Genomic DNA, 8,876 nt, shown 5'->3' with positions numbered 1-8,876 from the left:
ATTTTAGGTTAGAGTCTATTTTCAAATGCACCGCAGTGACAAACTCATTACTGTGGTCCCAGAGCAAAAACCTTTCAGGAGAATTTAGGTAAAAGAAGTCATAGAATCATAGAATCATTAAGGTTGGAAAAGACCTCTAAGATCATCTAGTTCAACTGTCAACCCAAAACCTCCATGCCTACTAAACCATGTCCTGAAGTGCCACATCTACACGTCTTTTGAACTCCTCCAGGGATGGTGACTCCACCACCTCTCTGGGAAGCCTGTTCCAATGCTCAACCACCCTTTCAGTAAATAAATTTTTCCTAATATCCAATCTAAACCTCCCCTGGCGCAACTTGAGGCCATTTCCTCTTGTCCTATCGCTTGTTATTTGGGAGAAGAGACCGACCCCCACCTCACTACAACCTCCTTTCAGGTAGGTGTAGAGAGCGATAAGGTCTCCCCTCAGCCTCCTTTTCTCCAGGCTAAACAACCCCAGTTCCCTCAGCCGCTCCTCATAAGACTTGTGCTCCAGACCCTTCACCAGCTTCGCTGCCCTTCTCTGGACACGCTCCAGCACCTCAATGTCTCTCTTGTAGTGAGGGGCCCAAAACTGAACACAGTATTGGAGGTGCGGCCTCACCAGTGCTGAGTACAGGGGCACGATCACTCCACTCAAAGTGCTTTGCAACATATAATACATGAAAAATTAAAAATTGATAATTTTGGTGGTGTAACAAGAAGTTACGACAAGAATGGTGAGAGGAGATGTACCTGAAGGTGCCTGTCCTTTTTGACCTGCTTGAGATGTGATGATTGCTTGGATCCCAGCCACCATGAGCCATATGGCAGCAACCCCATCCTCACCAGCATTTTTTTGTCATTCCACCAGAAGATGGTGATTGATTGTTTTCTTCACATGTGGACTTTGTAATAATGATCTGGCTTTTTCCTCAGAAAGCGAGATTACTGGTCTGAGATTTTTCTGTAAATTCTTTAGGGCCACATTGAAAGACCCATATACTTATCTGAGAGAGCGTGGGATGTCCTAGCGGTTGCAACACAGGACAGAGAAGGGTCCTTAAGGGGACAAATGGGTATGGGACAACAAGCACCAGCAGCATCTGGACAGTTTTAGACTTTCAGAAATTAAAATACAGATTAAAAGGTGGTTTAGCTGATAAAAACTAGCCTGTCAGTAATCACAAACTCTTTTTCCCTGTATTTGAGTGACAAACAATGTCATCAGACCACAGGAAACCAGAGGATTTAAAACGCAAGAGTTAAAAGCAGATAGAAATGACACAAGGCTCATGTTTACATGGTGCAAGACAATATTGATGCCTCATGGCTATTGAGGTAACTCTGTCCATGAAAAATACAGCAGGCCAGGGGCTTTTATTTTTTAATGGGAGGGTACAGACCTATTCGTTATGCAACTTAGACCTAGGAAGTGGTATGGGGTTGGTTTTGGCTTCTTTGGCATGGTTTTGGATAAGATTTTGGTATGTGGGCTTAAACAGAGCTCAGATTGCAAGCTTCAAGAATTCATCATTTTTAGTGGCTTACAAAAGTGGTCCAAAAATGAAATCCTGTGGGACAACTGATGTTTGAAGAAATGCCGCAATTAAAAATGAAATAGGGAACATGAAGTAGCTATTGGAAAATGTGGTTCATTTTATAATATGATTGAATAATAGAACAAACACTTAACGAACCCACAACTAAGCCTGAAAGTGTGGGACACGGTTTTAGATAGAAATAATATGCCGCCAACTGTTTCAGAAATAAGTGAAGTGCTGTAATTGGTGAGGTCCTGAAATGCGTGTGCTGCCAGTTTTTAAATGCACTAGGCAAACTTGAATTTGTATTTGTTTTGACTCAATCCCCTGAAATAAATTTGGATCAGATATTTAAAATCCAATTATGCTATCTGCCATATTTCAAATGCTAAAATAAACCCCCCAAAAGGAAATAAGGTCTCCTTACTGCTTTCAAGTGGGTATTAGTGCTGGGAACAACCGAAGAACACTATCATCTTGGTATCCTCTTGGTTAACGCGATGGTTTCACTTCACTTTTGACTCCCACTAAAGCAATGGTATATTGGAAAAAAAACACAGGAACTTCTTTCTCCCCAGTAAAAATATACATGATGCTCATTAAAACCCAAATGGGTTGCCAACGCACCCACATGCTTTACGATTTGTGTTCTGTTTTCCAAGTGAAAACTTTTCAAGCATTTGAAATTGAAAAAACAAATTCCAATTTTTATTTTTTTATTTTTTGGTAGTGGAACTCAAGAAAAAACAAAGGACTGGGGCAAATTTTCCACAGTAAGCTTGTTGTCCCCTAGCTTGACGTAGAACAAAATTTATCATGTACATTGCTTCCTCTTTGGGACCACTGGTTCTCACATGCTTTGATAATACTGCAAGTAGAAAAACATGGAAAACAAAAGGCAGGTGTTTCATCCCTTTCCTTTCTCTTTCTTTTTCAGCTTTGCTCTCAGGGGAATTCAGTGATGGTCCTCAGCAGCTTTTGAGCGTGGGTGTGAAGAGGACAGTAGGGAATGCACACTAAAACCAGCCAGATACACAACTGAAGTGCGACTCCCAACGGAGCGTCGCCTTGCCGGCTTGGCAGGGAGGTCTGGAAGAGCTCTGGGGTGTGAGACCATGAGCTATTCTGTTTATCCTTCCCAGTGTACTTGGGAGTATTTTGCTGTCGTGTGAGCATTCATCTCACCATTTGTGGGTGATGTGATGGTTGGAGGCTGTCTTGGGCATAGCAATCATGAAATGATAGAGTTTTCGATTCTCAGAGAAGTAAGGAGGAGCATTAGCAGAACTGCCACCTTGGACTTCTGGAGGGCAGACTTTGGCCTGTTTGGGAGCCTGGTTGACAGAGTCCCTTGGGAGGCAGTCCTGAAGGGCAAAGGAGTCCAGGAAGGCTGGATGTTCTTCAAGAAGGAAATCTTAAAGGCACAGGAGCAGGCCATCCCCATGTGCCGAAAGATGAGCCAATGTGGAAGACCGGCCTGGCTGAACAGAGAGCTTTGCCTGGAACACAGGAAAAAAAGGAGAATTTATGACCCTTGGAAGAAGAGGCAGGCAACTCAGGAGGGCTACAAGGTTGTCGCGAGGTTATGCAGGGAGAAAATTAGAGGGGCCAAAGCCTGACTAGAACTTAATCTGGCTGCTGCCATAAAAGACAATAAAAAATGTTTCTGTAAATACATTAGCAACAAAAGGAGGGCTAAGGAGAATCTCCATCCTTTATTGGATGTAGGGGGAAACATAGTGACAAAGGCTGAGGAAAAGGCTGAGGTACGTAATGCCTTCTTTGCCTCAGTCTGTAACAGTAAGACCAGTTGTTCTCCGGGTACCCAGCCCCCTGAGCTGGATGACAGGGACAAGGAGCAGAATGAAGTCCCCATCATCCAAGGGGAGATGGTTAGCAACCTGCTACACCGCTTAGACACAGACAAGTCTATGAGGCCAAATGGGACCTACTCAAGGGTACTGAGGGAGCTCGCAGAAGTTCTCACCAAGCTGCTTTCAATCCTTTGTCAGCAGTCCTGGCTAAGTGGGGAGGTCCCAGTTGACTGGAGGTTAGCAAATGTGATGCCCATCTACAAGAAGGGCCAGAAGGAGGATCCAGGGAACTACAGGCCTGTCAGTCTGACCTCGGTGCCGGGAAAGGTTATGGAGCAGATCATCTTCAGTGCCGTCACATGGCACATACAGGACAACCAGGGGATCAGGCCCAGTCAGCATGGGTTTATGAAAGGCAGGTCCTGCTTGAGTAACCTCCTCTCCTTCTATGACAAGGTGACCCGCTTAGTGGATGAGGGAAAGGCTGTGGATGTTGTCTACCTAGACTTCAGTAAAGCCTTTGACACCGTTTCCCACAGCATTCTCCTGGAGAAACTGGCTGCTCATGGCTTGGATGGGTGTACTCTTCGCTGGGTAAAAAACTGGCTGGATGGCCGGGCCCAAAGAGTTGTGGTGAATGGAGTTAAATCCAGTTGGTGGCCGGTCACAAGTGGTGTTCCCCAGGGCTCTGTGTTGGGGCCAGTTCTTTTTAATATCTTTATCAATGATCTGGACAAGGGGATCAAGTGCACCCTCTGTAAGTTTGCAGATGACACCAAGCTGGGCAGGAGTGTTGATCTGCTGGAGGGGAGGAAGGCTCTACAGAGGGATCTGGACAGGCTGGATCGATGGGCTGAGGCCAATTGTATGAGGTTCAACGAGGCTCGGTGCTGGGTCCTGCACTTGGGTCACAACAACCCCATGCAACGCTACAGGCTTGGGGAAGAGTGGCTGGAAAGCTGCTGGTGGAAAAGGACCTGGAGGTGTTGGTCGACAGCCAGCTGAATATGAGCCAGCAGTGTGCCCAGGTGGCCAAGAAAGCCAATGGCATCCTGGCTTGTATCAGCAATAGTGTGGCCAGCAGGACTAGGGAAGTGATCTTGTCCTCAGCACTGGTGAGGCCGCACCTTGAATCCTGTGTTCAGTTTTGGGCCCCTCACTACAAGAAAGACATTGAGGTGCTGGAGCGTGTCCAGAGAAGGGCAACGAAGCTGGTGAAGGGTCTGGAGCACAAGTCCTGTGAGTAGCGGCTGAGGGAACTGGGGCTGTTTAGCCTGGAGAAAAGGAGGCTGAGGGGAGACCTTATCGCTCTCTACACCTACCTGAAAGGAGGCTGTAGAGAGGTGGGGGTCGGTCTCTTCTCCCAAGTAACAAGTGATAGTACAAGAGGAAATGGCCTCAAGTTGCGTCAGGGGAGGTTTAGACTGGATATTAGGAAAAATGTCTTCACCAAAAGGGTTGTCAATCATTGGAACAGGCTGCCCAGGGAAGTGGTTGAGTCACCATCCCTGGAGGTATTTAAAAGATGTGTAGATGTGGTGCTTAGGGACATGGTTTAGTGGTGGACTTGGCAGTGTTAGGTTAACGGTTGGTCTCGATGATCTTAAAGGTCTTTTTCAACCTAAATGATTCTAGGATTCTATGATCTCACGAAAATCTCATATTAAAAATAATTTTCCTTGTCATGAAAAAAATACTGATAGCTACTGCAGTGTATGAATTGTAGAGGGTTCACTCAGACTAAGAGGAGCTCCTGATATTGTACTGCATTGAATCTATTGCTTCAGCTTTCCCTTAATTCTGTATTGTGAGTGGAACAAAGGATTTTCCAAAATTTTTAATTGCTATTTTCCTTTAACTTGGGCTCAGCAGGAGCATCATCTTGTTAGCAGCAATTTGTCAGTTCTGACAATCCTCTCTGTAATAGCATTGATGGAAGCCTGGAAAAATGTAAGGTATCTCTGGACTGATACAAGTACTTGTGTCAGATTTGGACCTGTCTGGCCTCAGGTCTGCTGCTGTTTGCTTTCACTGCTTGGCTTTGGGGTGATCTTCTGTGGATGGAGCCCCAGGCTGAGAGCACCCTGCTTGGTCGAGGTCCTATCCCACCCTCTAGGTAAATGATCTCACCCCAAGGTCTCCTATGATTTATTTGGCGGGGGTGAAATTCTCCCACCTTCTTTGGACTAACAGTCTGAAATGTTTTCTTTCATGTATCCACTTGCACTGATGAATTCATCCCTAGCTCCTGCATCCTGCCTGCTCCAGCCTGGCCCACGTCCGCAAGCCATACTCCATGTCTGGGCTGTAAAAATTCCATTCTTCCCTGGCATTTCTTATCAGGCTCTTCCTCAGCTCCAAGAAATCCACTTACTGTGTCCCAGGCTTGGAGAGACCAATGGCCCCAACTTCCCTTTGGCCGCCAATCTTGCTGCTGGAGCTCTTCCTGCTTTCCTCTTTCTTTTTTTGCCCCTATGACCTGTGGGGCTTTTAAGTCTTGTACTATTCAGCTGGAGTCTTAGATGTCAAACAAGAGACCATTGTGAGTATTGTGTTATACCTAAAACATCATCATACCCTTTATTTGCCCTGTTCGGGTACTGTGAGCTGTAGTATTTATACCTATAGTATAATGCCTTTCCTAGTATAATACGTTTCCTAGTATTTCTAGTAGTATTTCTAGTAGTATTTCTAGTAGTATAATACCTTTCCTAGTATTTCTAAAGGTTGAAATAAATAATGAAAACAAGGTTGGAAAGGTTGTCATCCTCTCCCAGACTTTATACCTTGGAATGATGAATTGTTTCTTGTCTTTATTCCATAAGAAATCTGGGCAGAGATTTTCTGCAGCCTTCTTCCAACACCTCGCAATCAAATGCATGAGCCATGTCACCTAAGGTCTGTGCCACCCACACCACTGTCCCAGCTGCCCCAACACTGCTTTCATGTCATCCCCATTCCTATATCAGCAGTCTTTCTCCTAAAGAAATGCTTCTCCTGCAAACTCTGTCTTAGTTCCCCTGAAAGCCAGTGACTCCAGAACTAGTTATTTGAACCTTTTGTACATGCATAAGGATCAACCTTATGACATTTTTTTGCTATGTCTTTTAATTCTGAATGATCTGGCAACAAAAACACTGCACCAGTGCTGGCAGCCTGTAATCCCAGATAGCCCCCTTTATGTTAGCACTTCCTTCCAGATTTTTGTCATTGTTGGACACAAGCACAAGGAGTGGGTTGTCTCATCATTTGACCTTCCATATCTCCCGTGACAGTAATTTTCATCTGACCCACATCTAAACATGTGGGTTGGCATCCAGCTAATTTTATGCAAAAATTGAAAATTCCTCAAAGTAATTTCATTTTCTTAGGAGCCGAGCCAATAAAGCCTTTCCCTCTGTTTGTCATGCTCATCTTGAGTGATCAGATCATTTTCTTGCCATTTCCAGAATGGGCAGAGGAAGGAAGGAAGGAAGGAGGAATGGAAGAAGGGAGGAAGAAAGAGGGTTTGATCAAACTGTATAGTAACATAATGCATGCAATCATTCTTCAAGGATATTGATCCACTTCTGGCAATTTTTACTGAGCAAGAGTCAGACCTTGTTAGCTGGCTCTACTCAGACGTTTTGAGGTGATGTTGAAGGTTGAAACCTTTTACGAAGGGTGAAGGAGTTTTCTGCAGTGACTTGACCAGGCTTGTCTGCCCAGATGGTATTGAGAGTGAACATGCCTGATTTTAAAGGTAGGGCTTAAGTGGTTGTGGATTTAAGAACTCACAGCTTTGATGAAGCCTGCTGTGTAGAAGTACCTACATCATACACATGTATTTCATACGTTCCTATTTTTTAAACGTACTTTACTTGAAATACCTAGCAGGAGCAATTCCCATGTTCCCAAACTTATTATAGTATTGATACTATTTTTTACCCAGATAAAAGTGAAGGCTCTTTCTGATCATTAAGAAGAATAAAAAATATTGGCACACATTTGAAACCTCAGGAGCTTTCAAGTAATTTTAAATCATACCTTTAATAAACTTGTGATTTCTCCCAGCTGACTTCATTATCTGAGGACTGCCTTACCTGAGCAACTAACCAGAAGCATTATAAAAAAAATCAGAGTTTCTGCACTTCTGACTCACCTTTTTCTGAAGTTCTTAGGATGTGCCACAAACGTGAACGTCCACAACACTATCACATCGTCACCCAGGCATTTTACTGCATCCATTTCACAAAAAGGCACTGACATAGAGAAAGTGGAAGTGACTTGCCTGGTAACAGTGAAATCTTTTTTGCAGGGGTGGTAAAAGTACAGTTAATCTTAATTTATTCCACTGCTGGTAAAATAATTAATCACATTCTTTATCTTAAAGTCATTGCTGACTTTAAGGGGATGACTTCTGTCTTTGCACTCGAGCAGCTGCCTGAATTGTTAGCAGGATCAGGCTTCCACAGTATAAATCCCTTAAGAGAGGGTCCTATACGGTTCTTACCTTGCACTTGCTTGGCATGGCAGAAACAATAGCTGGGCCCCAGCCAAAGGCTCCTGACTTCCCATTTTTGGCTGTGTATGAGACCTCACCCTCTCCACAGAGACCGGGAACGCTACGGAAGTGAGCAGCGAGGGATCTATCAGGAATGCTGCGTGTCGTAAACACGGCCAGTGCTCCCGGCAGGGCTCACAGCCCTCATTCTAGGGATTGAAACAAAATATTTCTTCATCACTTCTGAATTTTAGAGCAAATACAGAACAAGCACATGGTCTCTCCAAACCTCAGACAATTTACTTTGGCTACCAATACACCCACAGAAAGAGTTTTGCGATTTATATATTTATCCTTTCCTTACTTAGTATTGATTCTAAATAAAGAAGAAACCATGCTTGACGGGAAACCTATGAGTAAGGACATATGAATTAAAGAGTTTGTTTTATCTACCCACTTTCCTTTTACTGCTGCCAGAGAAAAAGTTTTCTTCTTTGTAGTAAAAGTGATGGTGCTCTGCATATAATCACTATGGTATAGATTAAGTAGAAGCTTCTCTTTCGGATATTGAGTACTGAAAAACGATTAAATTATTATTCCTACTCCATTATTCATATTTCATTAGTCTTATCAAATTTTCCCAACAAGGAACATGTGCTGACAAGCATTCATAAAATTCACCTTTCTTATTTGCCTATCACTACAATCTGTCATTCTATACATCTAATATATTTAGTTTAAATTTGTCAGATTTTATGTCTGCAGCAGAAACAAAAAGGAGATACTTCAGTGACAGCAAGTGTCATGGAGGAAATTCATCTGAATAGACAACACACTTATGTTTCTAAAGTTCTAATAATTTTATTTTACATCCATATGCTTCTATCAGTGGTAAAATGCAGCCATTTTTCCTCAATGGATAAGTTTAAACCAATATTTTTGTTATGTCTGTGGAGAACTATAATAACCTTGAACCAGCACTCCAGATGCAGGTTGCACTATATAATTAGGTACTCTAGATAAACATTACTGTAG

General features: G+C 43.4%; 1 long non-coding RNA gene across 1 annotated transcript; it reads right to left on the bottom strand.

The window, feature by feature from the left end:
• Positions 1-2,355: 2,355 nt before the first annotated feature.
• On the bottom strand, positions 2,356-7,966 carry LOC140646838 (uncharacterized). Its single transcript, XR_012040581.1, has 3 exons — positions 7,851-7,966; positions 7,500-7,599; positions 2,356-3,043 (listed from the first exon to the last, which is right to left on the bottom strand). It is a non-coding gene; the product is annotated as an uncharacterized lncRNA (long non-coding RNA).
• Between the last annotated feature and the right edge of the window lie 910 nt (positions 7,967-8,876).

The sequence above is a fragment of the Ciconia boyciana genome, chromosome 2, assembly GCF_034638445.1.
Source record: "Ciconia boyciana chromosome 2, ASM3463844v1, whole genome shotgun sequence".
Lineage (NCBI taxonomy): Eukaryota > Metazoa > Chordata > Aves > Ciconiiformes > Ciconiidae > Ciconia > Ciconia boyciana.
The sequence above is the reverse complement of the archived record's forward strand: the minus strand, read 5'-3'. Positions and strand labels throughout refer to the sequence as shown.